The sequence below is a fragment of the Zeugodacus cucurbitae genome, chromosome 3, assembly GCF_028554725.1.
Source record: "Zeugodacus cucurbitae isolate PBARC_wt_2022May chromosome 3, idZeuCucr1.2, whole genome shotgun sequence".
Lineage (NCBI taxonomy): Eukaryota > Metazoa > Arthropoda > Insecta > Diptera > Tephritidae > Zeugodacus > Zeugodacus cucurbitae.
This window is the reverse complement of record NC_071668.1, coordinates 7015715-7028521: the sequence shown is the minus strand read 5'-3', so window position 1 is coordinate 7028521 and position 12807 is coordinate 7015715. Positions and strand designations below refer to the sequence as shown.

The 12807-nt window shown below is 44.6% G+C and overlaps 1 protein-coding gene across 18 annotated transcripts in view; it reads left to right on the top strand.

Annotated features, from left to right (window-relative positions):
* LOC105219831 (uncharacterized) overlaps positions 1-12807 on the top strand; it is a 184947-nt gene that overhangs the window by 110035 nt on the left and 62105 nt on the right. The window lies entirely within an intron of this gene.

Below are 12807 nucleotides of genomic sequence, written 5' to 3'. Positions count from 1 at the left end.
AAAATAAAGTATAAGCAACATGTGCTCACTGTCTCATGCGCTCTCTCTCTCTCTCACTCGAAAACTCTTACAATTTTCCGCTAACATTAATGTCACTCAAGCCGTGTGCGCGCGCCCGCTCACCCACCATACACACACATACGTTTGGTGCGCGTTCGACTCGGCTGCGCGGCGCCTCCTACTATTACTGCAGCCAACTAATTTCAGTTTTAACGAAATGCTTCCCATGAGTGATCGCTCATGGCGCTTTTGTTGCGCAAGTAACGCGCATATATTTCAACAGCTTGACAGTGAGAACTCAAGCGTTTTTTAATATGAAATTTATTTTTATTTTTTTTTCTGCCAAAAAAACTGCTTTTAAATGCCGTTAATAAAGCCCACTGCAGTTACGGTTTAACGAAAGAATGCTAAGCTTTTCAGCACTTACATATTTCTTGCAAGAGAAAACCACTTACCACAAATCGAGTTATTAATTAAACAACATAAGCAAAAAAATACAACAACAACAACAACAACATTTGTCTGTCATTGAAAACTTGAAATTCATAAGTTTTACGTAACTCCAAAAGCTAACCAACAAATAAAATCCTCTCTACACATTCACACACGCTCATGCCACAGTTCAATTAATTAATTAATCAATTTTTTAAAACCAACAACAACAACAATTAATCAATGCAATAAACAGCAAATTAATCCAAAATTAATATTTCCATGGAAAGAATTGAAAGTAAACGAATTGAAATTTTTTGGTTTTGTAACATACAACAACAACAGTCGAAAGTATTACTAACGGTTAACCAGTGTAGCTAACTAATTGTAAAACAAAGTACAAAGTAACTGTAAATTTTTAATATAATATTGTTTAAAACCCAAAACTTACTACCTCAAACAACGTAAAACCCAAAAATAATATCTAGTTACAAATATATAATATCTAGATATATATATATAGATATATCTATAAATAAACTAATAAATGACCCCTTATCACATCCCGTTCCCTAAATAGTTTAATAAGTACAACCCGATACTAGTCAATTGGTAACTGAATTAGCCTATAGTAACCCCTATGTATATATTTTACCCATCCCCCTTACAAAAATACCAAAGCAAAAAATACCAAAAATCCCACAAATTAATTAATGAATTTACTTACTTACAATTGTATATATATTATTTTTTATCTAACATATTTTTTATCTTATCAACATGTAAAAAATTTACTCTACGCCACAATGTACAAAAAACAAACTCTACATACTCTATAACAAAAAAATACCTAAACAAAATTGTAAAAACTACCAAACACAAATTGCAAACTCCACATTAAAACATGCGTGCAGCCATAACAACTTCAACGCCTGCCACAACACCATCTCCGTCACCGGCTGGTGCCAACTGTACACAAGATGTCGACTGTGACGAAACGCTAAAGTGCAGCGCGCTCGGGCAATGCGTCGATCCCTGTACAGTCGTTTGTGCCGAGTCTGCATTGTGTATTGTGAAAGCACATCGCGTTGCCACATGTATCTGCGCTGATAGTTTTATTGGCAATGCCACTATTAAATGCATTCCCATACTCTTTGAAGTACCTTCAACTACCGTTGAGAATACCACCAAACCGACATATTCTTATGACCGTACAGACACGACTGCTACGACTGTGAAATACACCACCATGTATATAGGCAATCAAACGGAAATGCGTACACATTATACGGACATTGTCGCCGAAACTGAGACTGAATCTTATGACAGTACGACACAAGCAACGGCATTTAGTACGACCACACAAAAAGTTGACACACCTGTTCCAATAACAGCAAGTACACCGACAGCTGGTAAAGACATATTCACTACCATAGCTGCCTCTATCACCGAGGTTCCTACCGTTGAGACCACCGCTCGATATACCACAGTCCCAGGTGAAAGGATCACAACACCTGTTGGTGGTGAAGAATATGCATCCACACTTCGTCCTGTTCCGGAAGGTTCTTCACCAGAAACCACTGTTATATATACGACAGTGCCTGGTGTGAGAATCACAACACCGGAAGCAACAACTACACCTGAAGGTGAAGAAAGATTTACTCCTACACCTGCCTCAGTCACTGAAGTTCCTTCAAAAGAGACCACTGTTGGATATACGACAGTACCTGGTGTGAGAATCACGACACCGGAATCTACAACTACACCTGGAGGTGAAGTAAGATATACTCCCACCCCCGCTTCACTCACTGAAGTTCCTTCAAAAGAGACCACTGTTGGATATACGACAGTGCCTGGTGTGAGAATCACAACACCGGAAGCTACAACTACACCTGAAGCTGAAGAAAGATTTACCACCACACCAGCGTCAGTCACTGAAATTCCTTTAAAAGACACCACTGTTGGATATACGACAGTGCCTGGTGTGAGAATCACAACACCGGAAGCTACAACTACACCTGAAGGTGAAGAAAGATTATCTACCACACCCGCCTCAGTCACCGAGGTTCCTTCAAAAGAGACCACTGTTGGATATACGACAGTGCCTGGTGTGAGAATCACAACACCGGAAGCCACAACTACACCTGGAGGTGAAGAAAGAATTCCTCCTACACCTGGCTCAGTCACTGAAGTTCCTTCAAAAGAGACCACTGTTGGATATACGACAGTGCATGGGTTGAGAATCACAACACCGGAAGCCACAACTACACCTGGAGGTGAAGAAAGAATTCCTCCTACACCTGGCTCAGTCACTGAAGATCGTTCAAAAGAGACCACTGTTGGGTATACGACAGTGCCTGGTGTGAGAATCACAACACCGGAGACCACTGTTGAATATACGACAGTGCCTGGTGTGAAAATCACAACACCGGAAGCCACAACTACACCTGAAGGTGAAGAAAGATTTACTCCCACCCCCGCCTCACTCACTGAAGTTCCTTCAAAAGAGACCACTGTTGGATATACGACAGTGCCTGGTGTGAGAATCACAACACCGGAAGCTACAACTACACCTGAAGGTGAAGAAAGATTTACTACCACACCCGCCTCAGTCACTGAAGATCGTTCAAAAGAGACCACTGTTGGGTATACGACAGTGCCTGGTTTGAGAATCACAACACCGGAGACCACTGTTGAATATACGACAGTGCCTGGTGTGAAAATCACAACACCGGAAGCCACAACTACACCTGAAGGTGAAGAAAGATTTACTCCCACCCCCGCTTCACTCCCTGAAATTCCTTTAAAAGAGACCACTGTTGGATATACGACAGTGCCTGCTGTTAGAATCACCACACCAGAAGCTACAACTACACCTGAAAGTGAAGAAAGATTTACTACTACACCCGCCTCAATCACTGAAATTCCTTTAAAAGAGACCACTGTTAGATATACGACAGTGCCTGGTGTTAGAACTACAACTACATCTGAAGGTGAAGACGGATTTACTACCACACCCGCGTCAGTCACAGAAATTCCTTCAAAAGAGACCACTGTTGGGTATACGACAGTGCCTGGTATGAGAATCACAACACCGGAGACCACTGTTGAATATACGACAGTGCCCGGTGTGAGAATCACAACACCGGAAGCCGCAACTACACCTGGAGGTGAAGAAAGAATTACTACCACACCTACCTCAATCACTGAAATTCCTTTAAAAGAGACCACTGTGAGATATACGACAGTGCCTGGTGTTAGAACTACAACTACACCTGAAAGTGAAGAAAGATTTACTACCACACCCGTCTCAGTCACTGAAATTCCTTCAAAAGAGACCACTGTTGGGTATACGACAATGCCTGGTGTAAGAATCACAACACCGGAGACCACTGTTGAATATACGACAGTGCCCGGTGTGAGAATCACAACACCGGAAGCTACAACAACACCTGGAGGTCAAGAAAGATTATCTACCACACCCGCCTCAATCACTGAAATTCCTTTAAAAGAGACCACATTTAGATATATGACAGTGCCTGGTGTTAGCACTAAAACTACACCTGAAGGTGAAGAAAGATTTACTACCACACCCGCGTCAGTAACCGAAGTTCCTTCAAAAGAGACCACTGTTGGATATACGACAGTGCATGGGTTGAGAATCACAACACCGGAAGCCACAACTACACCTGGAGGTGAAGAAAGATTATCTACCACACCCGCCTCAGTCACCGAGGTTCCTTCAAAAGAGACCACTGTTGGATATACGACAGTGCCTGGTGTGAGAATCACAACACCGGAAGCCACAACTACACCTCGAGGTGAAGAAAGATTTACTACCACACCCGCCTCAATCACTGAAATTCCTTTAAAAGAGACGACTGTTAGATATACGACAGTGCCTGGTGTTAGAACTACAACTACACCTGGAGGTGAAGAAAGATTATCTAGCACACCCGCGTCAGTAACCGAAGTTCCTTTAAAAGAGACCACTGTTGGATATACGACAGTGCCTGGTGTGACAATCACAACACCGGAAGCCACAACTACACCTGGAGGTGAAGAAAGATTATCTACCACACCCGCGTCAGTCACCGAAGTTCCTTTAAAAGAGACCACTGTTGGATATACGACAGTGCCTGGTGTGAGAATCACAACACCGGAAGCCACAACTACACCTGGAGGTGAAGAAAGATTTACTCCTACACCTGGCTCAGTCACTGAAATTCCTTTAATAGAGACCACTGTTGGATATACGACAGTGCCTGGTGTGAGAATCACAACACCGGAAGCCACAACTACACCTGGAGGTGAAGAAAGATTATCTACCACACCCGCCTCAGTCACCGAGGTTCCTTCAAAAGAGACCACTGTTGGATATACGACAGTGCCTGGTGTTAGAACTACAACTACACCTGAAGGTGAAGAAAGATTTACTCCTACACCTGGCTCAGTCACTGAAGTTCCTTCAAAAGAGACCACTGTTGGATATACGACAGTGCCTGGTGTGAGAATCACAACACCGGAAACTACAACTACACCTGGAGGTGAAGAAAGATTATCTACCACACCCGCCTCAGTCACCGAGGTTCCTTCAAAAGAGACCACTGTTGGATATACGACAGTGCCTGGTGTGAGAATCACAACACCGGAAGCCACAACTACACCTGGAGGTGAAGAAAGATTTACTACCACACCCGCCTCAACCACTGAAATTCCTTTAAAAGAGACCACTTTTAGATATATGACAGTGACTGGTGTTAGCACTACAACTACACCTGAAGGTGAAATTCCTTCAAAAGAGACCACTGTTGGGTATACGACAGTGCCTGGTGTGAGAATCACAACACCGGAAGCCACAACTACACCTGGAGGTGAAGAAAGATTATCTACCACACCCGCCTCAGTCACCGAGGTTCCTTCAAAAGAGACCACTATTGGATATACGACAGTGCCTGGTGTGAGAATCACAACACCGGAAGCCACAACTACACCTGGAGGTGAAGAAAGAATTCCTCCTACATCTGGCTCAGTCACTGAAGTTCCTTCAAAAGAGACCACTGTTGGATATACGACGGTGCATGGGTTGAGAATCACAACACCGGAAGCCACGACTACACCTGGAGGTGAAGAAAGATTATCTACCACACCCGCCTCAGTCACCGAGGTTCCTTCAAAAGAGACCACTGTTGGATATACGACAGTGCCTGGTGTGAGAATCACAACACCGGAAGCCACAACTCCACCTGGAGGTGAAGAAAGATTTACTCCTACACCTGGCTCGGTCACTGAAGTTCCTTTAAAAGAGACCACTGTTGGATATACGACAGTGCCTGGTGTGAGAATCACAACAACGGAAGCCACAACTACACCTGGCGGTGAAGAAAGATTTACTCCTACACCTGGCTCAGTCACTGAAATTCCTTCAAAAGAGACCACTGTTGGATATACGACAGTGCCTGGTGTTAGAACTACAACTACACCTGAAGGTGAAGAAAGATTTACTCCTACACCTGGCTCAGTCACTGAAGTTCCATCAAAAGAGACCACTGTTGGATATACGACAGTTCCTGGTGTGAGAATCACAACACCGGAAACTACAACTACACCTGGAGGTGAAGAAAGATTATCTACCACACCCGTCTCAGTCACCGAGGTTCCTTCAAAAGAGACCACTGTTGGATATACGACAGTGCCTGGTGTGAGAATCACAACACCAGAAGCTACAACTACACCTGAAGGTGAAGAAAGATTTACTACCACACCCGCCAGAGTCTCTGAAATTCCTTCAAAAGAGACCACTGTTGGATATATGGCAGTTCCTGGTGTTAGAACTACAACTACACCTGGAGGTGAAGAAAGATTTACTACCACACCCGCCTCAGTCACTGAAATTCCTTCAAAAGAGACCACTGTTGGATATACGACAGTGCCTGGTGTGAGAATCACAACACCGGAAGCTACAACTACACCTGAAGGTGAAGAAAGATTTACTACCACACTCGCCTTAGTCACTGAAATTCCTTCAAAAGAGACCACTGTTGGATATACGACAGTGCCTGGTGCGAGAACTACAACTACACCTGAAGGTGAAGAAAGATTTACTACCACACCCTTCTCAGTCACTGAAATTCCTTCAAAAGAGACCACTGTTGGATATACGACAGTGCCTGGTGTGAGAATCACAACACCGGAAGCTACAACTACACCTGAAGGTGAAGAAAGATTTACTACCACACTCGTCTCAGTCACTGAAGTTCCTTCAAAAGAGACCACTGTTGGATATACGACAGTGCCTGGTGTGAGAATCACAACACCGGAAGCAACAACTACAACTGAAGGTGAAGAAAGATTTACTACCACACCCGCCTCAGTCACTGAAATTCTTTCAAAAGAGACCACTATTGGGTATACGACAGTGCCTGGTATGAGAATCACAACACCGGAAGCTGCAACTATACCTGGAGGTGAAGAAAGATTGAGTACCACACCCGCCTCAGTCACTGAAATTCCTTCAAAAGAGACCACTGTTGGATATACGACAGTGCCTGGTGTGAGAATCACAACACCGGAAGCTACAACCACACCTGGAGGCGAAGAAAGATTGAGTACCACACCCGTCTCAGTCACTGAAGTTCCTTCAAAAGAGACCACTGTTGGATATATGACAGTGCCTGGTGTGAGAATCACAACACCGGAAGCTACAACCACACCTGGAGGTGAAGAAAGATTTACTACCACACTCGTCTCAGTCACTGAAGTTCCTTCAAAAGAGACCACTGTTGGATATACGACAGTGCCTGGTGTGAGAATCACAACACCGGAAGCAACAACTACAACTGAAGGTGAAGAAAGATTTACTACCACACCCGCCTCAGTCACTGAAATTCTTTCAAAAGAGACCACTATTGGGTATACGACAGTGCCTGGTATGAGAATCACAACACCGGAAGCTGCAACTATACCTGGAGGTGAAGAAAGATTGAGTACCACACCCGCCTCAGTCACTGAAATTCCTTCAAAAGAGACCACTGTTGGATATACGACAGTGCCTGGTGTGAGAATCCCAACACCGGAAGCTACAACCACACCTGGAGGCGAAGAAAGATTGAGTACCACACCCGTCTCAGTCACTGAAGTTCCTTCAAAAGAGACCACTGTTGGATATACGACAGTGCCTGGTGTGAGAATCACAACACCGGAAGCTACAACCACACCTGGAGGTGAAGAAAGATTTACTACCACACTCGTCTCAGTCACTGAAGTTCCTTCAAAAGAGACCACTGTTGGATATACGACAGTGCCTGGTGTGAGAATCACAACACCGGAAGCAACAACTACAACTGAAGGTGAAGAAAGATTTACTACCACACCCGCCTCAGTCACTGAAATTCTTTCAAAAGAGACCACTATTGGGTATACGACAGTGCCTGGTATGAGAATCACAACACCGGAAGCTGCAACTATACCTGGAGGTGAAGAAAGATTTTCTACCACACCCGCCTCAGTCACCGAAATTCCTTCAAAAGAGACCACTGTTGGATATTCGACAGTGCCTGGTGTTAGAACTACAACTACACCTGAAGGTGAAGAAAGATTTACTACCACACCCACGTCAGTCACTAAAATTCCTTTAAAAGAGACCACTGTTGGATATACGACAGTGCCTGGTGTGAGAATCACAACACCGGAAACTACAACTACACCTGGAGGTGAAGAAAGATTTACTACCACACCCGTCTCAGTCACTGAAGTTCCTTCAAAAGAGACCACTGTTGGATATACGGCAGTGCCTGGTGTGAGAATCACAACACCAGAAGCTACAAGTACACCTGAGGGTGAAGAAAGATTTACTACCACACCCGCCTCAGTCACTGAAATTCCTTCAAAAGAGACCACTGTTGGATATACGACAGTGCCTGGTATGAGAATCACAACACCGGAAGCTGCAACAACACCTGGAGGTGAAGAAAGATTGAGTACCACACCCGCCTCAGTCACTGAAATTCCTTTAAAAGAGACTACTGTTGGATATACTACAGTGCCTGGTGTTAGAACTACAACTACACCTGAAGGTGAAGAAAGATTTACTACCACACCCACGTCGGTCACTGAAACTCCTTCAAAAGAGACCACTGTTGGATACACGACAGTGCCTGGTGTGAGAATCACAACACCAGAAGCTACAAGTACACCTGAGGGTGAAGAAAGATTTACTACCACACCCACGTCAGTCACTGAAATTCCTTTAAAAGAGACCACTGTTGGATATACGACAGTGCCTGGTATGAGAATCACAACACCGGAAGCTGCAACAATACCTGGAGGTGAAGAAAGATTGAGTACCACACCCGCCTCAGTCACTGAAATTCCTTTAAAAGAGACTACTGTTGGATATACTACAGTGCCTGGTGTTAGAACTACAACTACACCTGAAGGTGAAGAAAGATTTACAACCACACCCACGTCGGTCACTGAAATTCCTTTAAAAGAGACCACTGTTGGATATACGGCAGTGCCTGGTGTGAGAATCACAACAGCGGAAGCTACAACAACACCTGGAGGTGAAGAAAGATTTACTACCACACCCGTCTCAGTCACTGAAGTTCCTTCAAAAGAGACCACTGTTGGATATACGACAGTGCCTGGTGTGAGAATCACAACACCAGAAGCTACAACAACACCTGGAGGTGCAGAAAGATTTTCTACCACACCCGCCTCAGTCACTGAAATTCCTTCAAAAGAGACCACTGTTGGATATACGACAGTGCCTGGTGTTAGAACTACAACTACACCTGAACGTGAAGAAAGATTTACTACCACACCCTTCTCAGTCACTGAAATTCCTTCAAAAGAGACCACTGTTGGATATACGACAGTGCCTGGTGTGAGAATCACAACACCGGAAGCTGCAACTACACCTGAAGGTGAAGAAAGATTTACTACCACACCCGTCTCAGTCACTGAAGTTCCTTCAAAAGAGACCACTGTTGGATATACGACAGTGCCTGGTGTGAGAATCACAACACCAGAAGCTACAAGTACACCTGAGGGTGAAGAAAGATTTACTACCACACCCGCCTCAGTCACTGAAATTCCTTCAAAAGAGACCACTGTTGGATATACGACAGTGCCTGGTATGAGAATCACAACACCGGAAGCTGCAACAACACCTGGAGGTGAAGAAAGATTGGGTACCACACCCGCCTCAGTCACTGAAATTCCTTCAAAAGAGACCACTGTTGGATATACGACAGTGCCTGGTGTGGGAATCACAACACCAGAAGCTACAAGTACACCTGAGGGTGAAGAAAGATTTACTACCACACCCGCCTCAGTCACTGAAATTCCTACAAAAGAGACCACTGTTGGATATACGACAGTGCCTGGTATGAGAATCACAACACCGGAAGCTGCAACAACACCTGGAGGTGAAGAAAGATTTACTACCACACCCGTCTCAGTCACTGAAGTTCCTTCAAAAGAGACCACTGTTGGATATACGACAGTGCCTGGTGTGAGAATCACAACACCAGAAGCTACAACAACACCTGGAGGTGCAGAAAGATTTTCTACCACACCCGCCTCAGTCACTGAAATTCCTTCAAAAGAGACCACTGTTGGATATACGACAGTGCCTGGTGTTAGAACTACAACTACACCTGAAGGTGAAGAAAGATTTACTACCACACCCTTCTCAGTCACTGAAATTCCTTCAAAAGAGACCACTGTTGGATATACGACAGTGCCTGGTGTGAGAATCACAACACCAGAAGCTACAAGTACACCTGAGGGTGAAGAAAGATTTACTACCACACCCGCCTCAGTCACTGAAATTCCTTCAAAAGAGACCACTGTTGGATATACGACAGTGCCTGGTATGAGAATCACAACACCGGAAGCTGCAACAACACCTGGAGGTGAAGAAAGATTGAGTACCACACCCGCCTCAGTCACTGAAATTCCTTCAAAAGAGACCACTGTTGGATATACGACAGTGCCTGGTGTGAGAATCACAACACCAGAAGCTACAAGTACACCTGAGGGTGAAGAAAGATTTACTACCACACCCGCCTCAGTCACTGAAATTCCTTCAAAAGAGACCACTGTTGGATATACGACAGTGCCTGGTATGAGAATCACAACACCGGAAGCTGCAACAACACCTGGAGGTGAAGAAAGATTTACTACCACACCCGTCTCAGTCACTGAAGTTCCTTCAAAAGAGACCACTGTTGGATATACGACAGTGCCTGGTGTGAGAATCACAACACCAGAAGCTACAATAACACCTGGAGGTGCAGAAAGATTTTCTACCACACCCGCCTCAGTCACTGAAATTCCTTCAAAAGAGACCACTGTTGGATATACGACAGTGCCTGGTGTTAGAACTACAACTACACCTGAAGGTGAAGAAAGATTTACTACCACACCCTTCTCAGTCACTGAAATTCCTTCAAAAGAGACCACTGTTGGATATACGACAGTGCCTGGTGTGAGAATCACAACACCGGAAGCTGCAACTACACCTGAAGGTGAAGAAAGATTTACTACCACACCCGTCTCAGTCACTGAAGTTCCTTCAAAAGAGACCACTGTTGGATATACGACAGTGCCTGGTGTGAGAATCACAACACCAGAAGCTACAAGTACACCTGAGGGTGAAGAAAGATTTACTACCACACCCGCCCCAGTCACTGAAATTCCTTCAAAAGAGACCACTGTTGGATATACGACCGTGCCTGGTATGAGAATCACAACACCGGAAGCTGCAACAACACCTGGAGGTGAAGAAAGATTGAGTACCACACCCGCCTCAGTCACTGAAATTCCTTTAAAAGAGACTACTGTTGGATATACGACAGTGCCTGGTGTTAGAACTACAACTACACCTGAAGGTGAAGAAAGATTTACTACCACACCCACGTCGGTCACTGAAATTCCTTTAAAAGAGACCACTGTTGGATATACGACAGTGCCTGGTGTGAGAATCACAACAGCGGAAGCTACAACAACACCTGGAGGTGAAGAAAGATTTACTACCACACCCGTCTCAGTCACTGAAGTTCCTTCAAAAGAGACCACTGTTGGATATACGACAGTGCCTGGTGTGAGAATCACAACACCAGAAGCTACAAGTACACCTGAGGGTGAAGAAAGATTTACTACCACACCCACGTCAGTCACTGAAATTCCTTTAAAAGAGACCACTGTTGGATATACGACAGTGCCTGGTATGAGAATCACAACACCGGAAGCTGCAACAACACCTGGAGGTGAAGAAAGATTGAGTACCACACCCGCCTCAGTCACTGAAATTCCTTTAAAACAGACTACTGTTGGATATACGACAGTGCCTGGTGTTAGAACTACAACTACACCTGAAGGTGAAGAAAGATTTACTACCACACCCACGTCGGTCACTGAAATTCCTTTAAAAGAGACCACTGTTGGATATACGACAGTGCCTGGTGTGAGAATCACAACAGCGGAAGCTACAACAACACCTGGAGGTGAAGAAAGATTTACTACCACACCCGTCTCAGTCACTGAAGTTCCTTCAAAAGAGACCACTGTTGGATATACGACAGTGCCTGGTGTGAGAATCACAACACCAGAAGCTACAACAACACCTGGAGGTGCAGAAAGATTTTCTACCACACCCGCCTCAGTCACTGAAATTCCTTCAAAAGAGACCACTGTTGGATATACGACAGTGCCTGGTGTTAGAACTACAACTACACCTGAAGGTGAAGAAAGATTTACTACCACACCCTTCTCAGTCACTGAAATTCCTTCAAAAGAGACCACTGTTGGATATACGACAGTGCCTGGTGTGAGAATCACAACACCGGAAGCCACAACTACACCTGGAGGTGAAGAAAGATTTACTACCACACCCGCCTCAGTCACTGAAATTCCTTCAAAAGAGACCACAGTTGGATATACGGCAGTGCCTGGTGTTAGAACTACAACTACACCTGGAGGTGCAGAAAGATTTACTACCACACCCGCCTCAGTCACTGAAATTTCTTCAAAAGATATTACAACATCAATTGATAGAGAAAGAATTACTACTACACCTGGGTATGTAACAGAATTTACTGCAGGGGAAACTACGGTTACTCCCCTTCCAGGTGTAAATTTCACAACAACAACTCCACAGTCTACAATTAGCACAACAAGTGAATTAATTAAGATAGTTACACCTGCGGGCTATGGCACGGAGACACCGCTAACACAACGAACCGTCACTGTAACACCAATCTACGTAGAGTCGACAACTCCAGAAGTGCTGTTACTCACCACAACCGAAATAACACCACTTACCACCAAACAAACACCGCTCGGCGCAAATATCACGACAACAGAACG